The sequence below is a fragment of the Halyomorpha halys genome, unplaced genomic scaffold, assembly GCF_000696795.3.
Source record: "Halyomorpha halys isolate HHAL.00 unplaced genomic scaffold, Hhal_1.1 Scaffold348.1, whole genome shotgun sequence".
Taxonomy (NCBI): domain Eukaryota; kingdom Metazoa; phylum Arthropoda; class Insecta; order Hemiptera; family Pentatomidae; genus Halyomorpha; species Halyomorpha halys.
Window position 1 is genome coordinate 794,167 of NW_027116547.1, and position 24,159 is coordinate 818,325.

The 24,159-nt window shown below is 30.0% G+C and overlaps 1 protein-coding gene across 1 annotated transcript in view; it reads left to right on the forward strand.

Moving 5' to 3' along the window:
- Positions 1 to 707: 707 nt before the first annotated feature.
- Positions 708 to 24,159, forward strand: part of LOC106681565 (venom protease) — a gene marked incomplete in the record, with an annotated part of 58,377 nt that continues 34,925 nt past the window's right edge. The window contains 1 exon segment of the mRNA XM_014421922.2: positions 708 to 796.

Sequence of the window (24,159 nt, forward strand, 5' to 3'; positions counted from 1 at the left end):
TTAATAAGTGTTTTATCACAAGCTGAAGTCACCCTAAATTCGACAAATCTAACACAGTTCATCTGCGTAGCGAAATAAACAGAGGTAAGATGAAAATCATACTTTGGTCACATTTATCTCATCCCAAGACTTTTACTAGAAATATCTCCAACATTGGAGCTAAAAGAAAAAAAATGGATAACTAGCTTTCTTAAAAATGAATTATGTCAATATCATACAAAAGTACTACAATAGAACCACGAAAAAAAAAATATCATTTAATTGATTAAATACCATGAAAATCCAAAGAGTAATTGGTCTATACGTCAATACGTTCATTTCCTTAGATTATTGAGAAAGCAAGAAATATATTTAATATTTAAGAAATATATTATCTGTTTATATTTAAAAGAAAAAAAAAATTAGACATTCTATGTTGATAAGTTAATATAATTTATGATTGTATAGATAACATAAATATTTTTCAAAATCCATATAGTTTTTGAAAAAATCTTGCATGAATGGAGAACATCTATCACTTAATACATAAAATAAAAATCCGTAAACACTGAAAGATATGAAAAAAAGTTTTGACAAAAAGTTAAAACAGTACCTGTGTAGTCAAAGTTAACTCGAAGATTTGGCATTACTTCTCAACTAAATAGTGGGAAAAGTAATCAACACCAGATCAGAGGGATGATCTCATTGGTTCTGGACCAATGTGACGTCATTCCCTGGGGTGGGGAGTGTGGACTAAGAGTGGACAGCAACAGCCGGAGTTAGTTCAGTGCCAAGAGCTGCCTCTTCAGTATTCGAGGTAGGATATCATCCTCAATGTCGTACATTATGATTTCTGTAAACATTATAGCATTATGCAGCTATGCTTAAGATTGTTCATAATAAAAAAAAAAAAAATCTTTCAGGGAGATACGTTTATATTCAGTAGTTTTTAAAAAAAATTAACCGAGATTTAGAATATTACTTGCTGTGTGTCGTAAAATAGTGGGAAAAGGACATTGTACAAAACTCCAGTAATTTATACAACACACACTGAGCGCGTTGATATCTCTGGCCTTCTAGCGTCATTGAGCGTTTTATTTACATATTTCATGTAAAACATTAAAAAATTAATTAATGACACATTCAAGGTTCGGAAAACAATAGATAAAAAATGTATATATATATTGGAATATTTACTGTTTATTGTTTTTTAAAATAAAAGTTGATAGTATATGATAATTTTTATTTTTGCATTATAATTTTAGTTAATTTTGTAAATTTATCGGTAAAAAGTTTTGATTTTGGCTGCGAATATGCTCGTATAGAATTTTATTTTTATTCGATTACTTGTATTCTATATTTGACTTATCTTTTTTTCAATTCCTAGGGAATTAAAAGGTTATTTTTTTAAATATAATAGTTTGGTTAAAATTGAAAATTTTCACTCTGACGAACAAGATTATTTATATAACCGCTGACCGAAAAGAGGTTAGAGATCCAAAGAGTTTATTTTTCCTACAATTCGTAGTTATATTGAAGGAAGCGAAGATATCTGCACTCGGAGATAAGCGAAATCAACTGAGCAACATTAATTTAACTAATAACTAATCATTAGCCTACTTCCCTTGACCACGACTTCTCTTCTGCTTTCTACGTCAGATTCAACTTTGAAAAAAATTGTTTTTAAATTTTTAAAATTAACTCTTATCATAGATAACGCTCCGTCATCAATACAATTATCTCATCTCAACCATTAATCATTTCCATGATCGTGTATACTAACACGATGATGGAAGTAAGTGGTGAATCTCAAGCTGGGAGCTAACATTTAGAGAACTTCGTATATGATAAGTATTTATAATAAAGTAAGTAGTTATAAAGTGTCCTATATTGTAGGTCCAGAGGGAGGGCGTTCGACGCCTAAGAATTGGATAATTTTAATTTACGGAATATATAATTTTATATTATATCCTACATACTTTAATCCTAAACTAAACAAGATTCGTTTCATAATGAAATAAGAAGTTATTTTATATCTGAGGCTTTGGTCAACAACAATCCATGTTCATTTTTACAGGTTTCTAGTTTTTTGTGTGCTCTTGTCTGTCAAAGACTGAACTTTTACATGAAAAATGAAAAAATATACTAAAAAAAATCTAACTATTCTTTTTCTTAAAATCACAAATAGCATATATCCATCCACGTTTCTGAATACCATTAGTTTCAGTTTTTAAGACTTATTCTGAATTGGCAATGTAGACAAAGGCAGTTGTTGCTGCAAGCCACAGATATTGTGGTACATTCCCAATAGCAAATAATATTCAAGTGAATGTTTTAATATATTTATTTTTCTGTTATTATTTATTATTTTTTTATGCACATAGAGTAATAAATGTTTAAAAATGTTATTATTATATAAATGTTATATTTTAAACAATAACTAATTATATCTGTATGACTTCTACTAACTACTACCAATACCCATATTCTTGGTTCTTAGTAAAAATAATTCGAAAAACAAATTGATGGCTTTCAGAAACGAGGATAGACATATGTTGTAGTATAAACAATATGGTCTTCTGTTTTGATCTTGCATGTAAAATTTTAATCTTAGATTACAAGCTACTGCACTGCATAAGCAACCATAAATCTCTCAAAAATAGACAGTGGTTGTTCTAAATCACAGATATTCATTTTTTTTTCTTTTGCGAAAATAAAACCTTAAATTTTAGGTTCAAATTCCAATTGAACTCAAAAAATTACTAAATTATCTTAGGGTTTTTTTTTTCTAATACAACATTGTTAACAGTGTTTTGGTTTTCACGTAAAACAGTAGAATTCCTGTCTTCACAGGCTATAGCAGCAAAACATTAGGATGTATAATGAAGAGTATATTTTTTTTTTCGCCCTCCTGAAGACAATTTCTGGAACCTCCCATGCTTCATTAACCAAACATATATATACTTTTATTAAACCTTGACTTTTCAAACGTAACTCTTTTTAGCAGTCTAACCACATTACCACGTTCTATTAGATGGTTAAATTGTATTAACAGAGTAAGTTATCGGAAAAGAAAATATTTTGACAAATTGTCAGTTCCTGTACCATGAAAATAATAAATAAGTCATGAATAAGACCGTATCATCTATGAGAATCAGACTAATCAATTTTAAATATCATCGTAGTTGATACAGCAAATGGATAGAATGTTATGAATTGAATGGAAATCAGTAGTAAATTTTATGAATTCATAGTATGCATCAAGACAAATTAGTATTAATTAAAAAAAAAGAAAATGTCAGCGAAATTTTGTAAAAATCCGTATAAAGTCGTTTCATTGTCATTTTCAACCCTAAAAATTCCATGATATATTTTTTGACAGAAATATTGTCTTTAATCAGGTAAAATATCCAGTATATATATATATATATATATATATATATATATATATATATATTGAGTGTATCTTAATTGAGTGAAATGATATATTTCCACTTGTAAACTTTCTTATTGTTACTATATTAGCTTATATACATTGTGTTTATGTTTTATATAAACAAAAAATGTATAATTTTTATATTTCTATAAAATTTTATGTTTTCATTAATACCAGGGAGAAGTTGAAATACCTAAATTCATAAAACCTGGGAACAAATTTATTTTCAAAATAGAATATAGTCGTAAATTCTCTTATTAAAAAAAAACTCTACTTTTGTTAAGAATAGTAAATGATATCCAATTTTCGTTTGCATTGGCGAGGCATATTATCTTTAAGACCACAACTGGTTTGATTTCGACTCATGTTTCTCCTAAATCTGATTTTAGCTCGTGTTTTAGGAGAGTTGATTACTTTTACCTACATCTGAATGCTCATCCCACAGATGTTCTATTTCATTTATGTAAAGGTTACTTTAAATTGAATAACACAACAATAAAACAAAAGAAAACTATAAAAATGGCAATAATTTTCATCTCCTTTCTATCCAAATTCCTTATCAATTGGAATTTCTAAGTTATTCTCTTTCTGAAAAAATGGTTTATCTATATTGAAAATTTACATGTGCCAAACAAAAAAACTTCAGGTCCTAAGCAAATATGACATTCTCTGATAATCCTACCGCTTTACCTGCCTTAAGGTCCCCGTTAAAGTCGGAAGCTGAAACAACTTATTAATAAAGGTGTATCATCATTAGTTATATTTTAATTAGTTATAGTATATCCTGTGTTTCACTCAATAATTATATAAATAAATATTTATTGAGTAACAAAGTCATAGATTTTTAATGTTTTTGAATCATCTACAATTAAACTGATCCAAATGTCGACATTTTAGAATGAGAAAAATCCAGCCAACTCGGTTTTGAAAGAGTGTAGTCAGCCAACCCTCAGAGTTGGGGATAGGAAAAGTTGTAGTAGTGACAACCAGGATTAAACAGATCAGTAAACCGTCGTTAAAGTGCAATGCTAAATTTTATTCTAGGTTCCAATAAGAAAGCAATAAGTGGTTTGATGAAGCAATCGATGAATAATGTCTATACATCGACTATTGCATATTCCGATTTGCTTATAGATCCATTTGAAATCAAAATTAGGGTATGATAAAAAAAGTTTTTTCTGATTGATCAAAATTTCCTTCAATAATCAAACATCACCGGAACTATACGATTACAAATCAGAAGTCAGCTGCAAAGATGAAAATCTTAAATAAATTTCATTTCCTGCAATACTTTTAAAATAACCTCACTTCAATTTCAACTGCAGACATAGTCACGTGAATAGGTTTTAGATGGAAATTGTCAAAGAAACACATGAACCATTTCTCCACTTGGATTTTTTTTTAATTTCTGATAGTAATTATGACAGTACATATAGGGATTTGGGAAAACTAAAATCTGGAAGATTCTTTTCAGTAAGAACTGTCCATTTGTTACATAAAAATCAATTACACCCCCTAGACAATGCCTCGTTTCGGTTCATATTCAGAAAAGAGATATTTTCTTAAGAATGAGGAAATCAAGGTAGCCCGTTGGAACAGGCCATTGGACACGGCTGTAAGAGCCTCATGACCTTCCCGAATACTGGACCTCTACCCAAGCATGTTCTCTATTCTCCACTAATTGTGAATACCATTCATTTCTTAATATTTTTAAAAATTTTGATTCTCGATAAGTGAAAATATATAGCCTCTTTGATGGACTTTTATTTCAGACGTCAAACCACCAAATATAAATTCAAAAAATAAAAATTCAACTTAGCATTCTACTGAAGTAAGCCTCAAAGGGTAAAGACCTGGGGTATTAACAACAAAAACAAATATTAACAAATCAGGCATTGCATTCGTATTAATGGCTGTGACAACAGCAACTGTTGGTTTAAATTTAAGAGTAAATATGACTTGGGATTCCCAATGCGGTAAGGAGGGAATTCCATAATGTTTATTAATACTTCAGTTAAAATAATTAATAATTAAATAAATTTATAAATTTTTAGTTGATTATAAAGACAGATAGTAACAATGCTCTGCCTTGGTAAAAAAAAAAAAATCTGGCCATGTAGTAAATTATGTACTCATAAATTTCATTTTTTTTTTTTTATTAGTATACCCAAGTATACCTAATATTTGAAAATAATTTATTGCAGATTAATTGTAATTTTATTATTTAGTAAAATCTAGAAAGTTATTTTAATTTTTTTCTTTATTTTGCAAGTATTTAATTTTTCTCATTACCAATGTATATATGAAATAGACTAAGGTTTAATATAAGGTTAAATACTAACCCTGGATTTTGATTTTTCAATTTTACTAAGTTATAACCTCTCTCATTTTGAAAATAAATGAGATACCAGATAGGTGTTTGAAGTAGTGCTAGTGAAGTCCAATAACAATTTCAAAAACTATTATTTCTCTTAATCACAATAAACTTTAATTCATTTATTTTTGATGTTACCATTTTGGTAGTAATTATAAGTAGTTATAAGTAATTTCTTTTTTAATTCCGAATTTATATTAACACCTACCATAATAAAAATGAAACATGCATTGTCTGCCATTTTATGAAACAATTATGTCAGGCATGAGGAAGGGCAGTACCCTACGGCACCTCTTCTCATGGAACATGTTATTCAGAAAGCTTTTAGGTTTATTCTTCTGTTCCGGAGAAGCCTGGATTATTATCACTATCGTGTTGTCGAATAAATGTGTTAAAATCGTATGTACTTTTTAACTGATTGTTTTAGGTCTATGTCAGTATGTATAACCAGAGGTCGGATTTTTATGCAATACAAAACGTGCAGTAAAAATCACAAAATGAACAAAACCTTGCAGTAAAAACTTGTGTGTATGAGTATATTTAATTTTCCCTAAAATTTCACATACCATGTTTTTCTCTTTAACATTTCAATTGTTTATTTACATACGAATATATCATTTAAAAAAGCTAGTGCCTAATAAGTCAATTTAGAAAAAAATATTGAACTCAACACCATAGGTACATTAATTTTTTTTTTATTTTTATTTTTATACCTACCTGGTGGGCCTTACATGGTTGATATAACTTATATTATATATATATTTTTTTTAACAGTTGATTACGAGGGGGTATAGTCATACAAATGACACCCCTAACTATATACAATTTAAACAATACAATATTAAAAGAAAAAAAATAATAATAAAATAAATAGATAAGAATAATGCTTCTTAATAAAAGAGGAAAGTAAAATTAATAACAAAAAATAATGATACTGGTACACTTAAATAAAACAATTGTCTTCTAATAGTAAAAAGAAACAAGTTAATTTGAAAAAGGGAAGAGAGAGAAAATAATAATAATAATAATGAATAAATAAAATGAATAGATATAGTGTGACTATGAATTAATTTTATATTTATTAAAAATTTATAAAAGAATGTCCTGCAGCAGTCTGGGCTTCAGTCTTCGGGTTGAGGTTGGGTTTCCCAGGTTGTAGGTCACTGCTCCTTTAACTGTCGGCAACTGGGAGTGAAATTTCATGAACAGTTTTTTGATATAATCCTCTATTGACTCCACTTGTAATTCGCGATGCAATTGGCTATTTCTTATGAACCAAGGAATCATTAACTGCGATTCATAGGACTTTATTTTGAAAAGATTGTAGTTTTTTCTTTTTCGTGAAGGATGCCGCTCCCCAGACTTACATCAGCAGTGGCCTGAGGATTGTTTTAAATATAAGAAAAGTTTTTTCTGGTTTTAGTTTGGAATTTCTGTTTAGGATAGGATACAGTATTGCTAACCTAACGTTAATATTGATCAGACCAATTGATTTTTATTTAAAATGATGTACATTTTATAATATAATAAAAAAGTCAGATTTAAAGGTGAAATAAAAATCTGAATTAAGTACAATAACACGAAACGTTCTTTACGATAAGCTTATTCCAGAAAGACTTTTTAATGGTTACATTTGCACGAAAATCCGGTCTCCAGTCATAATATTTTACATAAGAAAATTCAAGTTTTGTAAATAGATCATTTCGACCAAACTGTAGCTTTGTGTGGATATGAGCTCGAGTATAAGCAATTACTGTGTATTTAGATTCTGACGCGAAAGAAGCTATGTTCAAAACTAAAATTTCAAAGATTTGAAAAATAAACATCAGTCATTGACATAAAGTAGTTTTAGTCATTTGTTGAGGGTCTTTCGTATTATTTCAAAATGTAATTTGAACCCTTCTGAAGAATTTGATGTTAACTGACACAAGCAGTTCTTAACATTTTCAGTTTTTATGGCAAATATTAATGTGATTTCAATATACCAGTTTCCTTGAGTAAGCAGTAATGAAATTATTTTTTTTAATAATCAAGAGCATTCCAAAAAAATATCATAAATTTAAATATTATAACTTCGATTAAGCAGACATTTTATGTTTCATTCTGTTCAATCAAAGTTGATTTTTATTATTTGCAATCAATTCCAATTAAAAAAAATATCAGGTAAATTAAACTCTCGACTTACTACTAATTCCGGCCAACTGTTCAGCTGAAATTATAATTTAAGCAATTTCTGTAAAGTATATTTGAGAATGCTAATCATTTCAAAGGATAAAGTAATTAATCATATCAAAACAGTTACTATTCTAATCTACCATAATTTTAACTAAGCTCCATCACCATGTTAATGAAAATAAAAATTTAATGGAATATAGATCTATTAATGGAAAATCAAGGGAGTTCATTGTGACTGAGCCAGAATTTACTGGTATAACTAGAAACTATCTGACGCTAAACATTTGTTATCGAAAGTTGGAAAGTACAAGGGTTCTGAAAACTGGGTATACAGAAAAAAAAATTGCTAGTTGTCATTATTGTTTTCATACTCGTATATATGATGTAGCACAGAAAAATTACATAAATAAGGTTAATGCATTTAGATGTGACTTTATTTTGGACACCAAAACTTTTGCGAACTAAAGTTAATCGATCATCCGAAGGTTCACTTAGGCTGCCAACCTGAGCGACGAACAATTGACCTCAGTTGGCTGCGGTGTTTTCCATACCGGAAAAAACAAAACAACGCAATTACATGAATCTATTCATAGATCAAGGAACCAAGTTGACTCATGGAGGAAGTGTAATGTTGCCCTGAACCAAAGCCAAGGATATCTGATCTACAAAGCTAGTACATTTAGTCGATATAGTAAAGTAAATAAGAACCATCATTTTTCTTATTAGTTCTACTATCCTTATTATTAAACTCATGACATAAGCAAAACACTTTTTAAAAAGGTCAGATTAACTAGAGACTGGATTTTTCTACAGTAAAAATTCCAAAATGTGCAAAATCCTACATTAAAAACTTAAAATGTGTATAAAACACACATATTCTGCAATAAGCAAATTTATTGTTACATTATTAATATTAATACATGAAAATCTTGCCTAACCTTGTTTGAACCATAATTAAACTCTCTATATTTATGCTAATATACATAAAAAAAACTAAACTACTCTGATTAAAAACCTAAAATTTTATCCATGATTGAAGATCTATGAGGAAGCTAATTCCATTAAATGATTTTATATTTCTATTATGAAGACTGAAAATCAATTGTTCACCTCCTTAAAAGTATCTCAACATTAATTGTTAGAAAAAAATATGCAAGACCACAATGTAAAAAAAGATTCTTCCAATTATAATTCTCTTTAATTTCCTCTAAATTTCTCATAGCTTTTCAATTGTTTATTTACGTAGGAATATACCATTAACAAAAAAACACCTAATAAGTCAATTAAGAAAAAAGGTTGTTTTCAAATATATAGGTATGCTTATAATGATCAAAAAGTTTAATTTAAAATGGATAGGTATTATTTATATTCATCAGATCAATTAATTTTTTGCTTGATTTTATTTAAAATAGAGTGCATAGCAAACAAAGTTAGACGGAAGAATTAAGAAAACACTGTACATTTTCTATAAGAAGCATATTCTAGAAGGGATTTTTCAGTTTTCCGATACCACAGGCTAATACAACTATAATTACGTTCCTCACTCTAGTTTACTTGCCTTTTTTTTTTTAGGTTTATCTTGGCTCTTTATACCTGAAAAGAAAAAATAATAAAATGTATAAATATTGCCTTACATAAGCCTTTGTGTGTGTAATATGATAAATTTAATTTAACTATTAAATTTTATCCAACTAAAAACTTGCAATTTTGTGTTGAAAAAACTCAAACTTGCTTACTTTTGGAAAAAAAAACGTGCAATTTCGTGCGAAATAAAATTAGTGTTATTAAAATGCCTTTTCCATGATTCGAATTTCTGTCTGGTTTGCTGGAATTAGGAGCTAGGGAACAAAGTAGTCTCTAACATACTTGACTAGATTATAGTAGCTATAAAATGGAAAAATTAGAAATCGTTTACGCAAAACATAAAATTAAAAATCGGATGGAAGGAATCGATACAGCGTTGCTAAATTTGGGGAAATGAATGAGATAAAATTTCATTTTCACTAACATGAGAAATTTATTTGTCAAAAAACTTTGTACGAATTTGCCAGATATATATCATAAATTAAGAACTATTCTGGAATAATGGACAGAAAAAATGAGTTGTTTTATTATTTATTATATTACATTGTATACAACAATATTCCATTTTTTATGTATATATGGTGTAAACTATAATCATTTAACAAAAGTTTTTTTTGTAGCAGCATATATTCTTCAAGGTCTAGGAAACCAACCGGGGAATACAATTTTTATCTAATCACAATATAACCTATGCTGGGCTATCGCAGTTGCCGACATAAAAACAAAGATGCAGCTTTAAAAATAAAATGTTTCTGATTTTAGAATAGTAAAGCAAAAATAATGAACCTCTAATTTAATAATGTAATTTTTCAAGATTAAAGGAAAAAGTGTTTTAAGTCAATGTTAATTACTAACAAATAACTGCATTTAGAACCAATGTTGGAATTCAATAACTTACTAACAAATTAAGACCAACCAATAAATGAAGAATCAAAAACTTAAAAACCAAAAAATTATTTTTTGGGATAAATTTAAATCTTTTATCCCAAAAAATAATTCAGTTTTTCCACGAAACTTGTAATTTATTCATTTTATTTTTTTTATTAAACAATATAATGTTTTGTTTTAAATCAAACAATATAAGAAAAAAAGTATTAAAAAAGTGATGAATCTGCATGTAGATATTAAAATTTAATATATGGATAACGGGAAAAAATAAGTGCGCCTAATCTCTATATAGACAAACAGCCTTAGTTTCGCACGGCTTGTGAAAAGAAAAAAATGTACTCTTAGAGAAACTCAGTTAACCATCGGAAATCGGGTTAATCTTTAATTATTATGATTTAAAGATTAACCCGTCACGCTTTTTTTTTTATTGTTCTTTTTCATTTTTTTTTTCGATCGATACAACTATATTAAGCACTAAGTCATCTCCTGTTTGTATAGGGTTACAAAAGCCTATTTTAGGGTTCATTATACCTCCTAACAATACTTTCCAAATTCAACTTTCCAGACTGCATTATAATATCCTTCCTACTCCGAGGAACTGGGAAAGACTCACTCTACAGGCCAAGGCCTTAAAAAGGTACAGTCATCTTGATGAATTACCACCACCATGGCCAGTTTCGGGACGTAAATTGGAGGAGAGAAGTCATATACTACCTCCTGGGTCTTCACCTCTCCACTCATACTCCTATGTACCATCACGGAATCTTACAGCCACTGTAAAACAAAACAAGTAAAAAAATGTTATTTCCCATGAGTACGAATATAAATTTATATCACCATGATTTTGCTAGAAGTTACCAAGGATACAAACCATATAAAGTCCCAATGAATCTTTCGTAATGCTTTTACCGTTAGCTATGACAATTATCAATAGTTTTCTCTCCATATTGGTTCAATCTGAAGTATTATTACCGCATCGATGAAGGCCGATAATCTACATTTACAGTTTATTTTGTTTTTACCCTTATAATTTGTATATCATGTTATGTTATTTGCTGTAGAGAAATTTCTACACCAAATCGCGTCTCGCTCGTTTAGCCCATGTCAATGCAAAAACCGTGTTAACAAGAAACCCTACTAATTTGTAAAATGCGTACCTTGTATTTTCAAGCAATATGAGCACAATACTGACATTACCGTCTTTCCAGAATAAATTTGTGATTCAGACATCTCTTAGGATCTTGAATTTTTTTTCTTTAAATAAACGATAGAAAAATCACAACCTTGAGAGCTCCGGGGGTCTGAAATATCGGTGATGAAGCGTTTGGTCCAGTCACGATGAGTAGACACGATTACTTCCAATAACAATCGCTATCATCAGGAATCGATTGTTGCAGACTTATTATTTTCTGAATTGAGATTTGTGTGGCTTAGACACAAAGAGGTTTACTAGTTCAGAACAGCCATAATCCATAATCTTTATGGCAGACATCATTGCAGTCCTTGAACCAGAGTCATGGATTCTGAAGTACTGGAAAGGTGACTACCAGATGTAAGCCAAGGCTCACAACATTAGACAGGATGCTTCCCTTCAGATCAAATTTGAAACAGTCCTGTGAAGTGAAAATATTATGTAAAAAAAAAAAATCAAAAATAGTTCAATATACATTCTCTAATTGGAGAGAACCTGTTTTAATTGATATTAGGTATGCCTCGGTCAGCCAAAACAATACCAAATATGGGTTATAATTTGTTATTTTTATATTTGCGTTTTATTATTAATAATATAAATTGTAAATTTTGTGATTTTTCTCTGAGAAACATGACAGTCTTCCATCGGTTGCATTGTTCATTGTGTTTAAAAAAACGAAATAATGTTTTTTTTAAATATTCCAATCAAATCTCAAAAACATAGAAACAGAAGAAAGTATTTTGGGCACAACTTTCTTTTAAATGTTCTGATCCTCTGATCCAACAGTTTATGAAATCCATAAGCTAAATGTTTTCTTCATCTTACATTACATTCAAAATAAAATATTTAAAAAAAAGGAAGATAAAAAGTATTAACAAAACTCAAATTTTATCTGAGCTAACGTTTCGCTTAACTTTGCAGGATTTCTTCAGGGATTACCGAATACAGGTAAATATAAAATGAGATGAAGTATTTTATCTGGTTACCGAAATATAAACTAGCTAAAAGTTCAAGATTATCAGTTAAATATGATTTTTATTTCCTGTTTTTAAAGATATTAAGCATAAATATATTTTCTTTTTCAACCATTTTAGAAAGCACAGTCAATTATGTATGCAAATATAAATTAAGAAGTTAATAAAATTTATTTGTCGATTTAAGTCATTAATCATAAGTTTCTAAAACAACCTATTAGCATAAATTAAAATACGAAATATAGTAAGGTTAAGGACGGGTTAATTTAATTTTTACTCCAGAAAAAAAGCTAACCAAGTTGGGTCTGTAAATTCTACATCAATAGTAAAAGGTTAATTTGATTGTTTTATTAAGTTCTTTTAAAATTATAATATTTTATTACATTTCTAATATTGAAGTTTCATTTCAAAAAGTTATTCGAGTACCATTTTATTTGTTTCAAATTATATCGAATTTTCTTAAAAATCAAGGTAATGCTAAAGTTTGTCCGATAGTGCACATATTTTCGAGTTTAATACCATGTCTGTTGCAATCAGAGATATTTTAGAATGGCGAAAGATTTCTAAGAGCGTTAGATTGTCTTTGTTCTCTTTTATGAACAATTGTCATACATATACCCGGAAGCCCTACATCGAATATCGAAGGAACCAAAGCATTCTTAATTAGTTGGATGGTTTATTTGGCTTAAGTTATATTATACCGTATAACCGATTGTAACGATAGTGCCGGCAGTGTTGAACCAAAACTAATTGCAATTACAATTACTGTAGTTTGAAACTGGGGAAATGAAATTACAATTTTGATTAGTAATTTCAACAACTTGATGAACTACTGTAATTGTAATAATGGTCCGAAATTATAATTAATTGTTGACCCACACTAAATACAATCACTAATTACAGTCAAATGTAATTGTAATTAATTTTGGCCTATAATTGAGCACCGGTACCTATAGAAGTAGAGTTAACCGTTCCGTCAAGTAAGCCTTTTTTTAAAACACTAAAAAGAGAGATTTCGAAAAACGTACTTATATATCCGGTTCCAGTCGGGTTCTGTGATTCCCGAAGATGGAAAGTTTTCAGTATTATTACTCGGCAGGTATTATAGCAATTTATGGAGATATGATAATAATTTTGTTTTTTAATATATTGACGGGTGAAACTGCAAATTTCACATTTTCCGTTTCAGCAAAATTCGGAGTAAACATGAAACATCTCTAATTACAATAAAAACGGGATTTTTAACGAGAATTTCTTTTTGATGCGTGACTACATTAAATTTTTAAAACAAAAAAATGCTGTATTTGGTGTGCCCGTTTCATGAAGTTTGAGGCCCTCTGAAATGGAGATTATTTATTATTAATTTTATTTACATTCCTAATTTAAATAGGTATCACTGTGTAATTATTTTAATTTGACATCTTGCTATTATTGTGCCATCAAATTATTTAAAAATGAGATAAGGTCGAGAATAGCTGGAATTTATGATTTATTTAATTAAAATTAAATAGCTCTAGTACATACCCGACGCTGAAACAGTTCTGGCATTGAGATAGAATATAAGTAATGTTCATAATGTTGGTGGACAAGATATCCTTAACACCCAGCGATACATATAGCATACCTCCTATATGTACGTACCAAATACCCACTAAAATCATTACAGAAGGCTATGAAAAAAAAAAAAAAAAAAAAAAGTGGACTATTTGTAGTTTAATGTAGAAATGAGTAGAAATGCACCTCCCAAAAAAAGAATGTATTTTCTTTTATTAAAAAAAGAAACTAATAAGATCATAAATTGTCCCCCTTTTTTTTCTTTTTTTTTTCGTACCCTCCATTGAAAAAATAAATAATAAATAGGTACAAAAGATGTGAGTTAAAGTGTGCTGCCTTCTTCTACCCCTGGGTACTTTAAGGGCTATTGCAGGTATACACTGTGTTTACAGAATCGATGGCGCCCTGTGCTCATTGAAATTCAACATAGTTTAGTATACTAGTATATATATTTATACCGTAAAAAAAAACTTGATTTTATTAGTTTATTTTTTTAATAAAAGAAAATACATTTACTTAGAAAAAAACATCATAATGAAACTGATTGTAAGTAAAATTATTTTGTAAAACTGTATATAATAATATAAATATATATACAGAATTTATAATTTCCTAATCATGATTTCTCTATCGAAAATATTTATATACTTCATAAATTCGATTTTATTATAGGTAATGGGGTTCCAATTCAGAAGCTTATACAATAATAGTATTCAGTATATGTTGCAATTATATGAAGTAGACGCCTTCACGTCTTTATCAAGCGAATCTTATGTTAATTAAGGCAATTTGCATTATTATAATTTTAATCTATCTTCATCTAGATACGCTCAATTTTTAAGCACCAGTTTCCTTAAGCAAGAACATAGTATAATATCGTTTAGTAAATCTATGGCCTTCGTTCAATTTGAGCTATTCGTATCACAACAAAGTCAGATAATTTTGAAAATGATTACTCCCACATAATAAGCAATTTCTTTTTTTATTATTATTATTATTATTATTATTATTATGCCCTAATGAACCGTTATAATTCACTAAGAAAATAAAAAAAAACCTCTCCCCACCCCCATCAATATTTAAGGTTTTACGTTACAAGATACATAGAATAAAAAAATCCAATAAAAAAAAAAAATACATATACATAAGTATATATGTCTGCTATCTGCTGCTATTCCTATACTACTAGGCCAAATATTTTAATGATTCTAATTATCAACACTATGAAGTTTGATATTATTTGGTTGTACCATTTTTCTATGAAAACCTAACAATTAATCAGATTTCTGTTCCTCTGTCATTTTTTTTTTCAACTCAGTGAACGATAGATTGATATTTATTAAAACCTTCTCATGGTTCTATGCCCCCAAAGAAAAAAGTTTCGTCGAAATAAACTTGACAGGTTTTTCTCGTCGAGTAGTAAAAAGAATCTGCTCAGCTGAGGAATGACAATTTCCATTTTTTATTCTATTTAATAATTTATCTATTTATTTTTTTATTTATTAGAAAATATTACTATCTAACAAAGTATTGGCCAATATGCAGTAGTGATATCATAAAATATTATAAATTCATAAGCAAATAAAACAATAAAAACAGAATCAAAATATGAGCATAGATAAATGAAGATACAGTACGTGAAATTTTGAACTAATAATAATAAAATAAAAACGCTTATCACATATATACTAACATAAGTAATATTTATACGATCGACTTGAGAATCCCCGAGCACGCCCTATCCTTCACATATGAGGGGTAAAGCAGGGTTCAAGCAGTTAGTAAAGCATGTATGTTTAAAAAAAAAATAATTAAAACAACTAAATTACTAAAGAGATATGGTGATTACTCTTATTCATCATAAGATCGCTTTTATCAGCTAGAATCGAATGAAACGAAAATAGATAATTTAGGTAGTGGAATTGAAATTTGATTAAACCAAATTAAAAAAGTTTAATTTTCTCCAGTTCTGGACTCCCACCCCCTGATACTGGGAACATGGATTCTAATGGAAACTAACCTTGTAGATAATGGACTTATAATAGCACTTGGAGTTTCCTCCTCATTCTACTGTCAGACCAGGCGATTCGATGACGCAATGCATCTAAAATAGGTTTATTTGAAGACAAATGGTAGAAACGGATTGCTGAAAAGATGATTTTTTGAAAATATAAGCGGGTAACAAGGTATAAACAGAATTTTTTTAATTAGCTTTCTTAAATCAAGTTTCATTATTGTCAACAGTTTTGTAATTTCGTTGCCATTTTTATACCATTTACCACCGAGCAGTAAGAAGTAGGAAGGCCCGACATTCAACAGCGCTCAGCGGTTTTGACTGTCCCGTTGTGCTCCGTTTCTATATGCGTCTGTCGTGTTTTCCTCCTTATTAATAGATTTGCTCTTGATGTAAAGTATTAACAGTTATAAGTTTTGCATTGCTGGAATCTTAACAATTCACTGGCCTATAAAGTTACTGTTTCCCTGTAATCTTTAATGTCAGTTTCCTTGAAATGTGTGAAAAAGAATCCTTTTTTTTTCATCTTCTGGTCTTCGAGAAACTTTTTATTTTTGGAGAAGCTCAACAAAGTTCAATCGAGATAAACCTTAAAATCGAAACAAAACCTGTACTATTTATATTTTTAGTATTTTTTTTTTAATTAAAGAAAACAACTTATTTTTTTAAAATTTCAACGTAGCTATAATCACGTCAGATTTTTTATCCAAACTGTTGAACGGCATTAGATAAATATACGGTTGGACATTGATAATAAAGTACGAGTACAAAACTCATGGAGAATAATGAATGATAACAAATTTATTTAATCATCGGAACAGTGATAATAAATAACGCACACAGTGCACCGATAAGTCAAATAATGAATTATATTTTATAATGAATTATTGACTGCTGTATACTTAAAACAAATTAGAACATTGATTCTTACATCACCTTGTTTACTTTTGTTTGTGAGTAAATACAATTCTAAAAGTTTAAAAGTTCATCTTGGTTTTTTTGTTTATGAATAAATAACTGAGATCCTACAGTTAACATTTCTCACACAGGTTTTGTTCATAAAATGTAAAAAACTTCTACAAAAAACTGTTTTTTCTTAGGTCCTTGGACATTATTTAATTATTGTTATGTTATTTAATTATTTATGTAACTATTATTATTTATTCATATCAATTATTTAGCAAGTAATATTTTTCAACCATTCTTATAGTTCATATTCATAATCAGCTGTTTATACATAAATAGCTGTAGTAAACCAATATATGCATTTATCCAACAGTGTGGCATTTCATTTTGACAATGGGTCATGTCGAAATGAAAGTTATATGTAATAATAAATTATATTATGCGATTAGTCCCCGATCTATGAATTAATACTGCTTATTATAATCGTTCAAAAAGTAAATAAATTAATTAATAAACAAAAATAAATTAATTTTTTTTTGTTAATCGGATGAATTATATCATTTATATTATATGAACATTATAACTGTGTCAGAAAATGTATGTCTATAATAAAAGTGAATACTTTACTATAATTATCGTTCCAAAAATGCTATTGGAATATATCCCTATATATTTATTGAGTTTTAACAGTTCATACCTTAATAAATGTTTCATAATTCTGAATAAATTACGGACTGCTTATTAAAATGGTTTTATTAAATAGCAGAGTAAACAACAATAAAAGTTAAAAACTTTGCTCTTCGATCTTGAGGGACATTAGGTTGAATTATGGGATAGAGCATTCTGTTATGGTTTTCTGCAACACGAGGAATACTTAAGAAATTGGTTGTAACTGTACTACGATGTTCCTTCCTACTTTCCTTCGATTTTGGAAATATTCCTAATATTATGGAAATTCCTTGCCTGGGGCGGAGTTCCCCAGTTAGCTTTGTGGCTAGCTCCAGGACGACGAACGGAATACGATAGGAGCAGCTCATCAGGAATTCCCAGCGAACGAACACAGGAGTGACCTTGTCCTAGCTGTTTCAGCTGCTCTTGTGAAAACTGCGGCGAACATACCGTGACCAAAGCGCTAGTCGATTATATTTCGGCAGTAAATCGAGTACCTTTGAAAAAAAAAGTTGTGATACCCTGGCGAGGAACCAGTCATTCTTAGTGTAGAGTGAAGGATAATAATTTTTTTGTTTTTTTCTAAATTATTCTTTCGAGTAATTTAAAAAAAAAAAAAATATGCTCAAAATCACGATTACAGATTTATCTTATTTTTACATATGAATTTCCATCTAATTTCGTTAATAGTCGTTAATATGTATGTTTCTTGGAAGTAATGAGACCATTTTCATTTTTTTGACAATTTAGTACTATTGCACTCCTTTATTTAACCGGAGATATAGATGACTATCTATTTCTATAATAAGCTTCACGGTAACCAGTTTTTGCTCCTTAAATAATTTTCAATCATGTTCATATTACAAAACGTTCGTTGACTCACGAGTCCAAAATATTAGAAATACCAAACGCTCTCTTTTCCAACACCAAAGAGGAATCCGTAGTATCTTTCAGGCATTAAAGACTATTTCATCTTTTCTTTGTAAATTTGAATAGCAATAAACATCTTATTTCAAAGCCAACTGCATTTTTCTTTTTCTAGATTTAGAATTACAATATGAATTAAATTTTGATTTTCGTAAACCTTGTAAGACAAGTCTACCAACTGTATTTCAAAAGCTGCTGTTTGAATTCCAAACAAATGTGATCCTAATTCATTGACTTTTTCTTTGGGAGGATCTACAATGAATAACTTACACTTGAATGTCATGAAAACTGTTCACAAAAGATTAGTTAATTTAAAAAAAAATCAATTCTGTTTCGATTTTAGCATTATGTTGTAAATGTTGTTTGTATACACATTTGTTATTTTTATGTACATTGTATAGCTTTTCAATTTTAACATTTGTAACCATCGATAGACTATTCCAAGTAAACCACAATGGTTCCTATTCATTCCTCTATTCTCAGTCCGCTGGTGTTCCTCAAGGTAATATCCTTGGTCCCATCCTCTACACCGTCTATACAGCTGACATTCCAACCAATCCTAACACTATCCTCACCACTTATGCCGATGACACATCTGTGCTCGCAGTTAATAATAACCCATTAATTGTATCCCAATCTCTCACAGCCCTCGAAGAATGGTGTCGTAATTGGAGGATTAAGATAAATTCCAACAAATCCCATCAAATCACCTTTACCCTTCGTCGTAAATCTACCGACTGTCCTACAGTTTCATTTAATAATGTTACTCTTACCCCTGTCGAAAAGATCCGCTACCTTGGACTACATTTGGATAAACAATTAACCTGGAATCCTCACACAAGACAGAAAAGACAGGAAACTGCACGTCGATTTCGACTATTACAGCACTTACTAGGCAAACGTTCTAAACTTCTAACACATTACAAAAGACTGATCTACATGACTGTAATAAGGCCAATCTGGACATATGGAATTGAGCTTTGGGGCTTCACTAAACCTTCGAATTCCTCTCGTATTCAATGCTTACAACCCAAAATCCTTCGTAAAATCCTCAATGCTCCTTACTTTGTCTCAAATAAAATCATACATAAAGACCTTAATGTTCCCTATGTAACCGATCTAGCCCGAACCAGATATCACTCCTTCCATTATAAACTCCCTAACCACTCAAACCCCCTAGTTTCTAATCTTGCATCCTCTTCCACTCCTGACAATCCTCCGAGACGCCTGAAAAGAAGATGGCCACGGGACCAGCTAATGTAAAATGTCATTAGAGTGCTACCAATGGGTAGTTGCTCTACACGCCTGTAACACTCCATTTTAACTAGGACTATATTTACTAAATGTATTATGTAATATACAGTTGTAAATTTCAATAAAGTTATTAAAAAAAAAAATACATTTGTAACGTATAACTTGATAAATGCAATGCAAATTGTAAATTGTGCACAAACAACAAGCACGTACCATATTTTAAGAAATAGTTATATTCTAAAAAACTATATCTAAAATAAAACATTTCATTTTATACAAATAAAACATGATGGTGCCATCATAAAAGAAGCTCTACAGCAGATAGAACGAAGATGATCTATAATAGGAGTACCCAATCCAAGACGCTTAGCTGGTTTTTAATTTTTTTTTATTCTAAAGTTTTTTATTTTAGAAAAAATTCTATATCTCTGTCTGGGATGGAGAGTTTGATAACAGTAACGAAGTTACTATCACGTAGAAATTACTATTTTAAAAAAGGAACTTCTATTCATTCTTTATCCCATATCTCTTTATGTTTTACAACAATTCCGTTCTTAGACCAACATCAACGAGATCTTAATTTGATATATACAAGTTTAAAACCTTCATTACATTATGTGAAGTCGATTTACCTATTAATTGTGCTTTTATATTAATCTCTTTAAATCTTTAACAGACTAGTCTCATATTATAACAATTTTATTAACAAAACCTGTTATTGTGCATTGGAAACGTTGGAGAAAAATGAAGAGAGTTGAGACAAAGGATGAATAGTAGTTGTGTTTTAAATTAATAACCTCAGCTAAAACAAAATTTAATATGTAATATATTAATGACTAATGAAATAATTATTGTGATGGGGGCAGGGAAAAGGAGAGAAGGGGTACAGTTGCGTGGCACTTAACAATATGTAAACCCCTTGCTTGCGGCACGCGCCATAAAAAGGTTGGGAAAGGTTATTATGCAGAAAAGTCCAAGCGCAGGGCAGGCAAAACGAAGCGCCAAAATGATAGACAAAAACGAAATACAATTTTCAATATTTTTAAAAATATATTTAATCGTGGCTTCTTGGGTTGAAATTTCTTTTACCTTCTAGCATTATACCTTATCCTTATATTTCGTTCAATTAATTTGGATTTAATCTGTGCTGTTCGCGATGAGAAGGAAAACTGCCAAATGAACCGTTTTTATCTGTCGGACGCGATAGTGTTATTTTGTTCGTCGCAGTTTTGCTACAAGATTATCAAACTGATGTAATCTATGGCATTGCGGTGCTGAATTGAATTGCACAATCGAAACCTTGAAAAGAAATGAATCCTAACTCTGTTCGATAACGTATCTTACATCCTTCATCAGATACTTCTGGATATTACTACATGGTTTATTTTAATATCGAGAAATTGCTAAGCAAGCCGTGGTAGATGATGTTACTCACGGATTTCTATTTTGAAAACAAAGAAAGATAATTACTGCAAGGCCTAGATTTGGCAGTGTTGAACCAGAAGAGATGTATCTCATTCTAATGGCCACTAAAAATTTTTGATAGCCGAAAATTTCGTATACACTTTATTTCTTTCATATTCATATAAAGACACTGAGAGAAAAGCTCGTTGGGGGTGACGGTCTCATGATTATAGAAAACCTCCAGTTTATAGTATTAGCTGATCAAATATTAGCTCATGCTTATTTTTTTGTTTTGATATATTAATTATATACAATCACAAATTAAAAAGTGTATAGAAAAAAAATTCGAATATCATGAAATCTCTTCACAAAAGATTAGTTCATTTTTTAAAAAGATAAATTCTGTTTCGATTTTAACAGTATATTCTAATGTTGTTTGCATAAAAATTTGCTATTTTTATGTACATTTGTATTACTTTTCAATTTCAACATTTGTATTATATAACTTTATAAATGCATTGCATTTCACAAGTTCTTGCATGAAAGAAACCACTTCTATAAGTTTCAAAAACATAATATTGGAATATATTTTTTTAAAATTATACATCCTTTTTTAACCTTATTATTATTACGCACTAATATCCTCAAAGAGCTACGTGTGATTCGCAAATTTTGGCAACTTTACTAGGCCAGTTGTATGGGGGAGCGGGAAATTCAATACTTTTAAAAAATCACTAATTTTACTTTGGATGGGATGAAAACATCAGTCCATACTGTTAAATAGGAAGAATGAGACATATTGTCTTTTACCTACGAGGTGATAAATAAAACATTGATTATCAAATAAGAATTTATTTATTAATAAATGAATTGTTATGGAAAGTTCAAGACTATTATATAACTGTCCACCAATAAAGCACCGTATACCATGTCTCACAATCAAGTCAAAAATGAAATAACGACAAGAATAGCTTTTCAGTATATACATAAAATCATTTTATGTGGAGCCTTTGGTATTTACAAACAATGAATCATGGTTCTATTCGTTGATTACATCTTATCGTTTTAATCAAGAAAGGATATAATTACTTTTAAAGAGTTGTATTATCTTAAGAAGTCATTGGATTTAATTTTCAATAAAGAGAGTTTTTTCCATTTCTTTTAGTATGTTTTTTAAGTTTCAAACGACTATATTTATAGTCTATTATATTTTTATGACTTCAAAGTCAACAGAAATTTTAATAATACTCTTTATCCGATGACAACCATGTTCAGTAAAATTACTAAGTGTTAAATGTTTTATTATTTACAGACTACAACTTTCCATTTTATCATATTGATGTTACTGTGAAATTTTAATATCACTCAATTATCTAAAATAAATAAAAATAAATTATAAGAAAAATTGAGTGTTATTATAAAAGTAGATTATAATAGCACTCAATTTTTCTTTTTAATACTTTAGTCGAACCTGACAATTTTAATAATCCTAAGGTAATGAAATTTATGTATAAGCACACATTTATGTATTGTATGCCACCACTATATTTTGACGTTTTGAATATTGTATTAATTTTTTTTTAATTACCCCAACCTGGTCATTTCTGACATACAAGGAGGAAGGAGGGGTTTAACCCATAGGTAACCAACGTATTCTAATCAGTGTTAGCGGGTTAAGTTTCCATTCCTTAGGCCGCTACGAAATAAAAATCAACATCCCAGGTCGGATCCAGGGACCCGTATGGATTCGTACCCCTGATTCGAATGGGACTAGATATATATGGATATAGATACCTATTGCTATGTTATCCACACAGACAATATTTGCCATGGTCTTAACCGATGGAGCTGATCTGTTGGCTCAAGTAGCCGAGGGAGTTAACCTTAGCAACCTCGTTACTGCATCCACACCTGTTTAAATCCAGTCTGGGTTGGTTTTTATTTCGCGGCGGTTCCACGAATTGAAAAAAATAACCTATTAATCTGGCTAGAGCAGATTGGCCACCAGTAGATAACTCCTCCCCCCACGTATATCAGAAATAACCATGTATGGGGGGGGGGATAAGAGAAAAAAGTAGTTAATACAACATTCAAAACGTCAAGATATAGTGTGATATGTATGAGAGGTACCAGCTGGGGTTTTTTAACTTAAAATAATTTCTTTTGTCGGCATGAAAAAGGTACCGCCGGATCTAGGCAAGTAATGTACAAAGACATATAGATAACAAAGGGTAGGTACCCTCTGGAAACCATTAACCGTCTAGGCAGAGCCATTATCGTGCGCCAGCGTAGACATTAGAAAGTACGGAGAAATACCCGCCGTAATGGATAACAAATAAACACCCCTCTAAAAAACCTCTGGGAACCATTAAGTAAGAAGCCGGTTTCCTTCAAAGAAGAAACTGTTAAAGATGAAAGGGAGGACTTTCGTCGAAGATCATTGGACCTTCTCACCCCCTCTTAAAATAGAGGACCCAATCAGAGGACAGAAATCAAAAGAAGGAGGAGTCAGAAGGAGAGGGGAGAAAGGTAACAAAAGGGCAGAACAAAGAGTCAGTAAGGGCAGTCAAGAAGAAACAGTCAAGAAGACACAGTCAAGAAGAAACAGTCAAGAAGACACAGTCAAGAAGAAACAGTCAGTAGGGACAGTCAACGACAGTCTAGGGGAGTCAAGACCGGAGGACAGTCAACCACAGTCAAGGAGAGAGTCAGTAGGAACGGTCAAGACCTGAAGAGAGTCGAGGTGGACAGAGTCTGGTAGGAAGCCTGATGGAAGGACAGGCTGGGAGAATTTGAGGGAAGCTGAGAGAAGAGAACAGTCTGACAGAG